Source organism: Furipterus horrens, unplaced genomic scaffold, assembly GCF_987537825.1.
Source record: "Furipterus horrens unplaced genomic scaffold, mFurHor1.1.pri manual_scaffold_3, whole genome shotgun sequence".
Taxonomy (NCBI): Eukaryota; Metazoa; Chordata; class Mammalia; order Chiroptera; family Furipteridae; genus Furipterus; species Furipterus horrens.
Window position 1 is genome coordinate 79,134,783 of NW_028327173.1, and position 13,537 is coordinate 79,148,319.

The 13,537-nt window shown below is 39.9% G+C and overlaps 1 long non-coding RNA gene across 1 annotated transcript; it reads right to left on the reverse strand.

Annotated features, from left to right (window-relative positions):
* Positions 1 to 388: 388 nt before the first annotated feature.
* Positions 389 to 13,081, reverse strand: LOC150015367 (uncharacterized). Its single transcript, XR_016509991.1, has 3 exons — positions 13,015 to 13,081; positions 2,214 to 2,295; positions 389 to 1,027 (listed from the first exon to the last, which is right to left on the reverse strand). It is a non-coding gene; the product is annotated as an uncharacterized LOC150015367 (long non-coding RNA).
* Between the last annotated feature and the right edge of the window lie 456 nt (positions 13,082 to 13,537).

The following is a 13,537-nucleotide window of genomic DNA, read 5'->3' on the forward strand; positions in this document are numbered from 1 at the left end:
TCCTGAAAGTTATATAGCCAGTGGCATAGCTAGGATTGTAAATTCAGTAGGAAGCTATTCTTGAATAAAATTTCTCCCTATTCATCCCCTGAACCCAGTGTTCTAAATACTTGTCCCTAAATGTCTCTCAAAATACTTTTTCTATCCTTATTCCATTCATCCTGCCTATTTATCAAAAGTCCCCCAATTTGTCTACAATCCTTAATAGCTTTTGTTATCACAGACTACTTTTTCCTGTTCTTGAAATTTATATAAATGGAATCATCATACAGTATATATTATTTAGTGGTATCTGGCTTATTTCACTCAACCTAATGTTTTTGGAAGTCATTCATTTTGTTGCCTATACTGTTGTTGTTGTTTAAATATCTTTATTTATTTTTGGAGAGAAGGGAAGGAGTATGGGAAAGAACAAAGTGACAGCAATGATGAAGATTTTGAAATTGAAGATGACTCAGTTCATAAGGGATTTGATCATCATAAGTTGAATGATTTGGCATGAGATTTGGGTCTATCCAAAAAGGTTTCAGAACTCCTAGCATCAAGACTGCACGAGAAAAACTTGCTTGAAAAAGGAGTGAAGGTATCTTACTTTTGATCAAGAGAAAGTCCATTTCTGCAGTACTTTTGAAGTGATGGTGGCTTTGTGTATTGCGATAACATACCTGGTTTAATGGAGGAATTGAAACATCCAATCTATAATGCAACTGAATGGCGATTGTTCATTGATAGCTCAAAGCAGAGCTTGAAATGTGTCCTCCTCCACAATGGCAATTTATTTGATGCAGTCCCAATTGGCCATTCAGTTTGTTTCATGAGGAATATGAAGACATAAAGAGAGTCATTGATCTGTTGCAATATCACAAGCACAATTGGATCATCTGTGTTGATCTTAAAATGGTCTGCTTCCTTCTTGGTCAGCAACGCGAATACACCAAGTATCTCTGTTTTCTGTGTATTTGGGACAGCAGAGCTCTTGAGAAGCACTGGGTGGAGTTGAATTGGCCTCCAAGATCTGACCTCAAACCTGGTGATCCAAATATTCTACATGAGCCACTTGTTGACAGAAAGAACATTATAGTCCCACCTCTGCACATAAAACTGGGTCTCATGAAGCAATTTGTTAAAGCTTTGCCAACTGAAGGAGACTTTTAAGTATCTCATTTTGGCATTTCCTAGCCTGTCATTTGAAAAGATAAAATACCTTAACATGTATGTTTGGTAGAAGAACTTTACTACTTGTACACAATTTGACTTACAGTAACAATATATAGCCTTTATATGAATAAAGTCACTCTAAATAAAGAGTGTATTTAGGTAACTTTTTCTTTATTTTCCTTTGTATGTACATTTTGATGATTTTTGGGACAAAGGGAGGGTATCCTGTACTTTAAAAAGTTGACATGATAGAGAAAAACTGGGGTCATTTTTGGATTTAGATGCCAAAAGTTAGATAAAAACAAGTATAAGATCTAACTCAGCGAAAATTGTGTTCCCGGTGTAATGATTTTGAGGGACTTTTCTTATGTTGTATAGACTTTCAGTTATCTTCTCTGTGAAGTGCCAGTGCAAGTCTGTTGCTATTTTTTAATGAAATTGTTTATCATTTTAGTATTGGTGTGCAGGAACTTTTAAATATACATATACATCTATATATGTATTCTGGATATAAGTCCTTTGTCAAATATATATACTACAAATATCTTCCTACAAGTCTACATTTTTTACATTATTAATAATGTATTTTGATGGAAAGAGGTTTTCAATTTTGATGATGCTGAATTTTCAGTTTTGTCTTTGTATTTTTTGTGTCTATTTGAAGAAATCTTTGCCTACCCAAAAGTCAAAAAAAATATCTCTGTGGTTTCTCCTAGAAGCTTTAGAGTATTAACTTCATATTTAGATCTATGATGTTTTTAATCATGGAGAAAATAAACTTAAAGAAATATAAATGGCAGGCTGCTAGTGAGTTCATTCATTATTTTAATTGGGGAATGTTGAAATTAAACAGTAACACAGTATGACTTCACCTGGGTAGAAGAACAAGTGATGTAAGTCCATAGAACAATCTGGTTCTCACTCTAGCCCAACAGACAAGCTATACCTTGGGTTTCTTATTGTTAAATATTTGGGAGAAAATAAGGAATTTGGTGGGGAATAAATAGAGAATTTATAGGCTTCAAATAATCCTACTCTTCAGGACTTTGACTCACAGCAGTTTCTGGGCCTCTTTTGCAGTCAATGCAGACCCCGATGAAAGCTCAGCTGGGGTGCTGACACCTTCCAACATGGACACTTCCAGATCAGGAGGCATGAAGGAGAGGCCGGGTGGAGTAAGCAAAGGAGAATCAAATCATTAGTTATGACGAGCTGGCATTAAGTAGGCATTAGTCATGTCTCTAATGTGGAAAGATATTGAGAAAGATGACCAGAATTTAGGACCTGAATTCCTAAATTCCCTTCAGTTGCTAATGAAGCAGCTGCCACCCCATGTGAGTTTCCCACGGGAGGTATATGCACAGTAGACAAGACCAGGCATAGGATCACTTATGATAACAACAACATTGGGTCCTGAAACTCTGTACTGTCCTCTAGTGAGCTAGAGTGGCTCTTGTTTGTTGCATGGTCTTATCTTGCTCTTCTAGCCTAAGTCTCACACTTTATGCAGCAGCAAACTTATTTGGCCTTCTTCCCTAGGCCAGTATGACAAATATTTCTCACATGCATGGCCGCTCCCACTTTGTTGGCTATAGTGGATGCTGTGATATGCTACCTGGATTCCCCTTTCAGGACCCATGCCTGCATTCTCTTAGCTATCACGAGTGTTGGCCGCTGGCAGCTTATATTTGCATTTTTTTGAGAATGGCTTTGGCCAAAGGGAGCACCCTTGCCTAAGGTTTCAGCTCTCCAGGGTCAATGTTGGAGAAAATAGGGGAGAAGAGGTTAGTGCTAAGGGCCTGGCACTTTGTCTCATTTGGGACAACCCAGCTCTAGAGGTCTCTCATGAGATTGGCTAAGGACTTTGTAGCAACTGCAATGTCTCATATTACTTACCTCATTTCCTTACAAGTGTTATTCTTGTGTAAACTCTTTAATAAACCTGCAAGCTAGTCTCCAAGTCTCAGAGTCTGTTTCTATGGAATCCACCTAAAACACTGGCCATATCTGAATACATCACTGACTGGTCATATTACTTGTTTTTTTCTTGCTGAGCCTGGATAAATCTTGAGAGTCCTTCTCAAAATAGCCATTAAGTAACTACAAAAAAACAACTGGAGTGATAAACATGCTGAAAACTGTTTTAACATCCTTGCTCTAAGCCCTCATTTTAATATCAGTTCTCTAGATTTTAGTGTTCTGGTGACAAGAAGAGACAAGGAGAAACATGTCTAAGGAAAGTTCACCAAGGAATGAAGAGAGTTACTTGAATCTAAAGCCTTGAGCAAAGCTAATCTAAAATGTTTTTTCATCATTATCCAAAGTGTCCCTCAGGTGGGAGATAGCCTTGGGCCAGTCAGCTGTGTAGGTAAAACCAATCCAAAAGGGTCATTCTGAACAGCTTTACTCTTTGTCATATCAAATTTCCATTCCCTTACACCAAACTTATAAAACATCCTTGGCCTTCACCATTCATAGCTGGATCCTCCAACTCTTCCTTAAGGTCTACATAAACTTGAAATCTGGTAACTTGTGGTCTTTTCACACTTTCCTGAAAAGCTGCCTATCTTAGATAAGACACTGGATGCTAGCTTGTTCCTTTATAAAAATGAAGATGTAGAAGAAAGATTCAGCAAAGTTGAAGAGAGATTATTTGAAATTATCCAGTTAGATGAACAAAAAGAAAAAAGAATAAAATAAAAAAAACCTACATGAATTATATGATAACATTAACCAAATGAACATTCATATCATGGTAGTTTCAGAAAAAAAAAGAGAGAAAAATACAGAAAACTTATTTAAAGAAATTATAGCTGAAAACTTCCTAAATCTTGGAAGAGATATGGATGTTCAGGTATAGGAAGCTTAAAGGACCCCAAATGAGACCCACCCAAAGAATTACTGTGAGACACATTATATTCAAAATTCTAAAAGTCAACAACAAAGAGATAATTTTGAAGACAGCAGGAGAAAAACAACTTAGTACATACAATGGAACCCCCATAAGGCTATCAGTGGTCCCAGAAAAATAGACTTCAGGAAACTGGCATTTCCAAAACTGTCTTCCAAAGTTTTTCAATGTTCCAATGAAAAAGCTTGCTTGGCATACAATCACCATGTTCTGAGGCCCACCATTTAAAAAGCACCACACACACACATACACACGCACACACGCATGCACACCCACTGCCATTTACCTTTTTACTGCTTCAACTACCATTGAATGGAAATGGTACAGGTAAGACTAGCTTTAAGAAAGTTATAAAGCATGACTTCCATACCACACACTCTTTCTATGTTGTTCCAATTTCTTACCCCATATCTATGACCTTACCAGAGTTCCTAATAAGTAGTGGATTGAGGAAGAAAACTTAATGAATGGTTTACAGACTAATTTGCACCACATGCTGGCACCAGATGGCTTAGGGTAGCATTATGGCCCCACTCAGGAGTGGCCATGGAAAGTGAGGAAGGGAAAGCCTCCTGGTGCTTGTTGGTGTCAAGCAGAATCTCTAATTATTCACTTTGCTTAGAATGAGAATTTTCTAGGGGGAGGGATCTACATCCATTAATAATTTGGCTGCAAGAGAATCCAAAACAAACAAATGAACAAATAAACAGACAAAGCAAAATAACCCAGAAGGAACAAAAACAATACAAAGAATAAAAAAAACTTTGAAAAACTAGAATTAATATCCTCAAGATGGATAAGATAAAAAGAATAGGATGTTAAAACACAAGAGAAGGAGGGGAGAAAGAAGAGGATTGTAAGAAAAGAAGACAAAATTTAAGAAAGAGCTTTTGGAAATAAAAAATAAACAGAATAACATCCCCCCCCAGAAAAGTCCATAAAAAATGTTGAATAGAAATGTTGGTAGAAATCTTCCAAGATGTAGAACAAGACTGATAATAGGAGTAAAAAATAAGAAAATTAGAGAATCATTCCAGGGGGCCCAGAAAGAAAGAATAAAGAAAATAAGAGAGACTTCCGGCCAAGATGGAGACTTAGACTGACACACTCGATCTCCCTCTACAACTAGAAAGGAATACAACTAACTCAAAACAAACAATAACTAGAAATTCCAGAAAATAAAACTACACGGAAGCCCAACATATGAAGTTATAAACCAGCGGTGCTCATCAGACAGGTAGGAAGAGTGAAATCTGGCGGTGCTATTTGTGGTAGCACCAGGGACAGCGGCAGGGAGAGCAATCCCAGCTGTAGTCGAGCCCCGGCAGCTTGCAACCCCAATGCTGCGAAAGGCAGCCCACACATTGCCTCGGAAGGCAAGGCCCAGAGGGTGGGAGGACGGATCCCGGTCTCCCAGTGGAGAATAATGGCAGGAATCCATCTTGAACCCCCATGCCCACACAAAGCGCCAGAGCGCGGTGAAAAAGATAGCAGATCACCGCAGGTCGTCAGGTTGTGATGAGTACACAGGCTCTGCCCCCATAGCCTGCCCAAAAAGCAAAGCAAAACACAAATCTGTCAAAATGAGGCAGACAACTATAGAAATACTGGTGACGCAGCTCACCAGGCAGCAGATGAAGAATCTGACAGACGAACAAATAAGAAACCTTTCAGAGGCTCAATTCAGGGCTATAGTCATTAGGTGGCTTACAGAATTAACAAAAGATTTGGAACAAGGCGAGAAAGGATTGAAAGCCACTCATACTGAAAAGAATGAAAACACATATGGGACAAGTGGTGAGGAAATAAAATCCAGAGATCAAATCAACAAACCAGAACATAGGGAAGGAACAAACAGTCAACCAGTGCAGAAAGAGGAAACAGAAAACAAGGGAAGTGAGGAGAGGATCAGAAACCTCTGGGACAGCTATAAGAGATCGAACATATGGATTATAGGATTGCCAGAGGGTGAAGAAGAAGAACTAGAAATGGAAAAATTATGTAAAAAAGTAATGAAGCAGAACTTCCCGAACTTGGGGAAGGAAATAAACTTACAGGTCCAGGAAGCACAGAGAGTTCCAGAAAAACTGGACCCAGGGAGAAACACTCCAAGACACATCATAATCAAATTGTCAAAAATTAAAGATAAAGAGAGAATCTTAAAAGCAGCAAGAGAGAAGAAAAGAATCATGTACAAAGGGGTTCCAATTAGACTATCAGCTGACTTCTCAAGGGAGACCCTGCAGGCAAGAAGGGACTGGCAAGAAATATTCAAAGTAATGGAAATCTAAAACCTACAGACACAAATACTCTATCCAGTGAAATTGTCATTCAGAATAGAAGAGCAGAGAAAGTGCTTCTGGGACAAAATAAAACTGAAAGAGTTCATTAGATCCAAACCAGTATTATATGAGATGGTAAAGGGACTGGTTTAGAAAAAGGAGGATCAAAACTATGAACATTACGATGAAAACTGCATCACAACAACCAATAACAGAAGCTAGGGAATAGAAACAAAGGCAAACTAAATAGGCAATGAGAGTGGAAAAAGAACTATAGGTATGGGGAACATTATGGGGGGAGGTCAGCAGGGAGGGGGAAGGTGGAGATGGAGGGAGATGGTACAGGAATTAAGAAGCATAGTAGGAGGGAGTGGAGTAGACAGGAAGATGTTGAGAAGAACTATATGCACAACCAATGGACATGGACTAAAAGTGGGGGACAACTAGAGGGAGGAGGGTCATCGGGTGGAGGGGAGCAGAGGGAAGGGAAATTGGGACAACTGTAACAGTATAATCAATAAAACATATTTAAAATAATAATAATAAAGAAAATAGGAGAGAATTATTAATGACATAACAAAGAACTGTTTCAGAACTGCAAGATGTAAATTTCCAGATTTAAAGAGACTAAAATAATCCAACATAATAATGAGATGATGATAATGATAATGATGATGATGATAATAATAAGGCCAACACTAAGTCACTTTATCATGAATTTTCTGAAAACTGGGAATAAAGCGAGAATTTAGTTGAGGAATAATTATTTTCAAATATGTTCCTTGTTGAGAATTAAGATGACCATATGTGAACTTCCAGCCAAGATGGAGGTCTAGGTAGACATGCTGCATCTCCCTCCACAACTAAGAAGGAATACAACTACCTTAAAACTGGAGAAAACCAGAAGTTTCAGAAAATGGAGGTGCACGGAAGCCCAACAAACAAAGATATAAAGAAGAAATAGTCAGACAGGTAAGAGGGGCAGAGGTGGGGTGGAGAGGAAGCATGTGGTGGTGGCAGTAGCGGTGGCAGTGGCAGGCTCGTGGAAACTGCAGTCACAAGTTTTAAAAAGTAGGGAGGGACACCTGGGGAGCACTGCCAACAACAGACCAGACCATGAAGCTCACAGTACCAGCACCAGGGAAAAATCAAGCCTCATTGCTTCTGACTGTGCAAACCAGTGGGAGTCGGGGTGGGGGAAGAAACTGCCAGTCTCTCAGCAGAGTCCACTTGTTTAAAGGGCCCCCATGGTCTTAGAATGTCCACAGACTCACCCACTCTGGGATCAATGGCCAAGGAAACAGATAGAGGGGTGCTAGTCCATACAGAAAGGGAAGAATTGCCTGGAAAAGGAGTGAAGGCTGAGCAAATGCCATTGTTCCCTCTCAGACCCCTCCCCCATATACAACACTACAATGTGGGGAAAGAGGTCACCCTGTACTGATGAATACTAAAGGCTCTACCTCTTACAATGGAACAGGTACAACAACTTGACCTAAGACACAAACAAAGAAACACAGGAGCCTGTTAATGTGAGGAGACACAGAAGTATGGCCCAAAAGAGGGAAGAGATCAAGGTTCCAGTTGGAGGACTAAGCGACTAGGAGATAGCCAACCTAACAGATGAGGATATAGACAACCTAAAAGACATAGAGTTCAAAACACTGGTGATAAAGATGCTCACAGGCTTGACAGATATGCTTACGTATGGCAAACGCAGAAAAGAAAAAGTGAAGGCTATGCTAAATGAAATGAAGAAAAATCCACACAAAACCAGTGGTGAAGGGAAGGAAACTGGGGTTCAAATCAATGAGTTGGAACATAAGGAAGAAAAAAAATAGTCAACCAGTACAGAATGAGGAAACAAGAATTGAAAAAAATGAGGAGAGGCTTAGGAACCTCTGGGACAACTTTAAACATGCCAACATCCGAGTCATAGGGGTGCCAGAAGAAGAGGAAGAGCAAGAAATTGAAAACTTACGTGAAAAAATAATGAAGGAAAACTCCCCAAATTAGGCGAAGGAAGTAGACATATAAGTCCAGGAAGCACAGAGTCCCAAAAAAGCTAGACCCAAAGAGGACCACACAAAGACACATCATAATTAAAATGCCAAAGATTAAAGATAAAGAGAGAATCTTAAAAGCAGCAAGAGAAAAGCAAAGAGTTACCTACAAAGGAGCTCCCATAACACTATCAGCTGATTTCTTAAAAGAAACTTTGCAGGCAAGAAGGGACTGGCAAGAAGTATTCAATGTGATGAAAAGCAAGGACCCACAACCAAGATTACTATATCTAGCAAAGCTATCATTTAGAATGAAAGGGCAGATAAAATGCTCCCAGACAAGGTAAAGCTAAAGGAGTTGTTCATCATCACCAAGCCATTATTAAATGAAATGTTAAAGGGACTTATTTAAGAACAAGAAGATGAAAGCTATGAGCATTAAAATGACAAACTCACAACTATCAACAACTGAATCTAAAAAATAAAACAAAATTCAACTAAGTAAACCAGAATAGGAACAGAATCATAGGTATGTGGATCATTTGGAGAGTTATCAGCTGGAAGGGGGAAGGCAAGAAATCGGGAAATGGTGCAGGGACTAAGAAGCATAATTGGTTGGTACAAAATAGACAGGGGGAAGTTAAGAATCATATAAGAAAGGGTGAAACCAAAGAACTTATATGCACGACCCATGGACATGAACTAACAGGGAGAAGATTTCTGGAGGGAAGGGGAGTACTGGGCAGAGGGGAGCAAAGAAAAAATAAATTGGGACATGTGTAATATCATAATGAATAAAATATACCTTAAAAAAATCATATGTAAGTTTTCTGCAAATGTGATTTAAAAAAAAAAAGAACTAAAGCCATTATTATTTTCCTTCCGTTTTCCCTTTTAATTCTGCTCACCCTAAAATAGTAAGCCAAATCTTTTTTTTTTTTTTTTTGGCAATGAAAAATTGCTGAAGATTCAGAGGATTCATGGATTCATTCACAGAGCAGAATTCTCAAAGGGAAATTGGAGTCCCGCTGCATCGTAGGGTTGAGTAAAGCAGATAATGAACTTCAGCCCAGTGATGCTGTTAAATCCATAACTCAATTGGAATACAAAGGTGTCTTTCTTTGGAAAGGCTATTTTTCAAACCCTCTAATGTAAAAGCTAGGGAATATTGCTATCAATTCTTCCTTTCCTCTCTAAGCAAAAAGCATTCCTCTGCCTCGAACAGATGGGGCTCTGTGTGATAAATAGCCCAGTGTTTCAGTCCAGCCGTGGATGGCACTGACAACTTGTCCCCAGTGTCTATAAGCTGGGCTGCTTCTCCACTTTCATTTCCTTTAACTGGACTGGATCAGTGTTTAAGACTCAGACAACAAATCAGCAGGAGTTAGTTTAAGCCATCCTCACATTCCAGCCATTCTTTATGATAATGATGAGAAGGGGAAGCACCTTCAAGGAAGGGTTCTGCAGAGGTGAAAGATGCGAAGGAGGAAAGAAGGGCAGCCTCTCATGCTTGGTGCAGCCTTGGTGCTCAGTATATTAATAGCTCAGTCACTTACTGCTGTTGTTAATTACTATTCTCAGAGGATTCAGTTGGTTTTCTAGTGACAAAGGCAACTATAATAAAGAGTACACACATACATGCACACACAATGCACACTCCATAGTCACACACTCCACACACACAAACACACATGCCACTATTCCCACTTTTCCAACTGCCTTCTGATTGGTTTCCTTGGAAGCCCTCATGCTCCCCATCATTACTATAAAGAATGTCAATCATCACTGTGTAAGAGAATCACCATCTCTTAAGCAACATCAGGCAGAGTATTTGCTGTTCTAATCATTTCACCTGCACTGTGTGAAGCTCAGAATATGATCAATGTTGCATTAAAGTTCCCTTTGTCACATTCTCGCAGATGAGGGCAGATTGCTGCAACTGTCTTCAGAACCAGTAGGAATATGTTATATGACAGTAAGTGATGAAAAGGGCAAATTTATTTTTGAGCAGAGAAACAAGTTTATATTCCTAAACCGGCAGTCCATTCTGGTGATGTTCAATATGCTTCATAGGCATTGTGGGTCAGTTCAAAACCAATGACTTGCGAATAGTCCTGCATATAAACACCTCTGGGTGCACGTTCTGTTTCTGCCTCTGTCTGACTGGTTATTCATAAAATTCCATGCAACGAGGACTAGTTGCCAAGTGTTTCATGTACATCATCTCTAAACAGTCAATCCTCAACAAATATTTATTGAGTTCCTACTAATTGACTGATAGGTTTTGAATGCTGGGTGCCGGGGATTCTTGCCCTCATGGTCACCAGAATGTGGGATCTGAGTTGCATGTGATCCCAAGTGCATACAATTGAAGGGCTCTTTTAAAAAGACAACATAAATTTACTATGCCATATATTTATTTAGAATAAATATATAATTTTTCAAAAAAATTCTAAAAGAGGCTTATCTAATTCAAAGACTTGAGGAGTAAACTTCAAATGTTTCATAGTAAATCCTCTGATGGAGCAGTGGGTAGTACCTTGTCTTAGTTTTACAGAAAAGAAAAACTGGTGCTCCATTAGTGAATATCCGATTTGACGTCAATTAGACTGAGCATTCTGAACTTCTGGCCAAGATGGAGGCCTAGACTGACACACTCTGTCTCCCTCCACAACTAAGAAGGACTACAACTGCCACAAAACCAGAAATAACCAGAAGTTCCAGAAAATAAAGCTACATGGAAGTCTAACTTATGAAGTTATAAACAAGTGGTGCTCGTCCGGATGGGCAGGAGGGGCGAAGCTGGGGTGGAGAGGTCAAGCTGTGCTGATGGCGGCAGCAGCAGCAACCGGCAGTGGGACTGCAGTAAGCACAGACACCTGTATTTAAGGGGAGGTGAGAAGCACTGGGGGAGCACCCCTAGCTGCAGACCAAATCCATCAACTCGCAACTCCAACGCTGGGGAAGGCAGACCCCCATTGCCTCAGACTGTGAGGCCCAGAGGGCGTGGGGATGGAGGAGGAGGTTCCCAGTCTCTCAGCAGAGAGAGAACGGCAGGAATCCATCTTGGACCCTGGCCCCAACACAAAGTGCCACATTGTGGTGAGAAGGGTCGCCTGGTAGTGACAAGTGCATGGGCTCTGCCCCCTATAGCGTAGGAGGTGCTACAGCCCCTCCCAGGAAGCAAAAATTGCCAGGATGGCAGGGATAATGATAGAGATCCCAATCACACAGCTGACCAGAAAGCAAATACATGAATTAACAAATGAATAGAGAGATAACCTTTCTGAGACTCAGTTCAGAGCTATAGTTATAAGACAGCTTACAGATATAACAGCAGGACTTAATCAAGATGGGGAAGGAATGAAGGCTAGTCCTGCTGAAATGAATGAAAACACATACAAAACAAGTGGTGAGGGAAGGAAAACCAGGGATCAAATCAACAAATTGGAACATAGGGAAGGAACAAACAGTTAACCAGTGCAGAAAGAGGAAACAAAAAGTGAGGAAAATGAGAGGCTCAGAAACCTATGGGACAGCTATAAGCGGGCCAACACCTGAATCACAGGGTTGCCAGCAGGTGAAGAAGAAGAACTGGAAATTGAAAAATTAGGTGAAAAAATAATGAAGCAGAACTTCCCTAACCTGGGGAAGGAAATAGACTTACAGGTCCAGGAAGCACAAAGAGTTCCAAATAAACTGGACCCAGGGAGAACCACACCAACACACATTATAATCAAAATGTCAAAAGTTAAAGATAAAGAGAGAGTCTTAAAAGCAGCAAGAGAGAAGAAGAGAATTAGGTACAAAGGGGTTCCAATTAGACTATCAGCTGATTTCTCAAAGGACACTCTGCAGGCAATAAGGGACTGGCAAGAAATATTGAAACTAATGGAAAGTAAAAACCTACAACCACGATTACTCTATCCAGCGAAGCTATCATTCAGAATAGAAGGGCAGACAAAGTGCTTCCAGGACAAAGTAAAACTGAAGGAGTTCATCAGGTCCAAACCACTGTTATATGAAATGTTAAAGGAACTTGTTTAGGAGAAAGAGGATCAAAACTATGAACATTAAAATGAAAACTGTATCACAAAACCAACAACAGAAGCTAGGGAATTGAAACAAAGTCAAACTAAGTAGGCAACAAGAGTGGAAAAAGAATTATAGGTATGAAGAACACTATGGGGGTAGGTCAGGAGAGAGGGGGAAGGGGGGGAAAGGGAAGGAGATGGTACAGGAATTAAGAAGCATACTAGGAGGGAGTGGAGTAGATAGGAAGATGTTGAGAAGAACTATATGCACAACCAATGGGCATGGACTAAGGTGGGGGGGACAACTGGAGGGAGGGGCGTCACTGGGTGGAGGGGAGCAGAGGGAAAAGAAATTGGGACAACTGTAACAGCATAATCAATAACACATATTAAAAAAGAAAAAGACTGAGCATTCTACTGCTCAATCCAGGGATGTATAAACAACTACCAGAAACTATCCAGGTGGAAATAGATTTCCTCATCCAGGGCACAGCTCAGATTATGTTGGCAGGAGAAAAAAAGAGGCTGCCCAGACAGCTCTGCTTCTGTCCAAACCAGGGGTCAATTTGCCCCTCAAAACATTTATTATAAGCTAGGCCCTGTTTTCTTGGGGTTCAGAGTCTCACAATTTAGATACTTCTGATTTTCATTGTAGCTGGGTCTGGCTTCAAATTCTATATCTGATGTTTTATAGTTCACCTGTAAAAGAAAGAGGATGAACCAGGCTATCATTTCCTGAACTTTTCTGGAGAGCATCAGAAAAAAGAAGTGTGTGGGCACATTAGTTAGGAAATGCTGGATGGAAAGTTAAAACTGATTTCTTTAGTACTGGTTTCTCGGGGACTTTATTTTGCTTATGTGCATTGTAGCCCTCCAAGAGAGAGATATACTATGCAGCTTTCTCCAAACTGTTCCATTTATTTAACAATTATTTATTGAGTGCCTATGTACCATCTGCCAGGCACTGTTCTAGCTGCTAAAGACACAACAGTGAATGAATGACCCAACCACAGAACCTTCCCCACCCCCACTACCCCAGAGTACCATACAATGCCAGTGTTTCATGACTCTACTGTGGGAAAGACCAGGCTGAATATTTTATAAGTCCTTTCCATTTCTAACATTCTGTGAACAATGACAAGAAGCCAC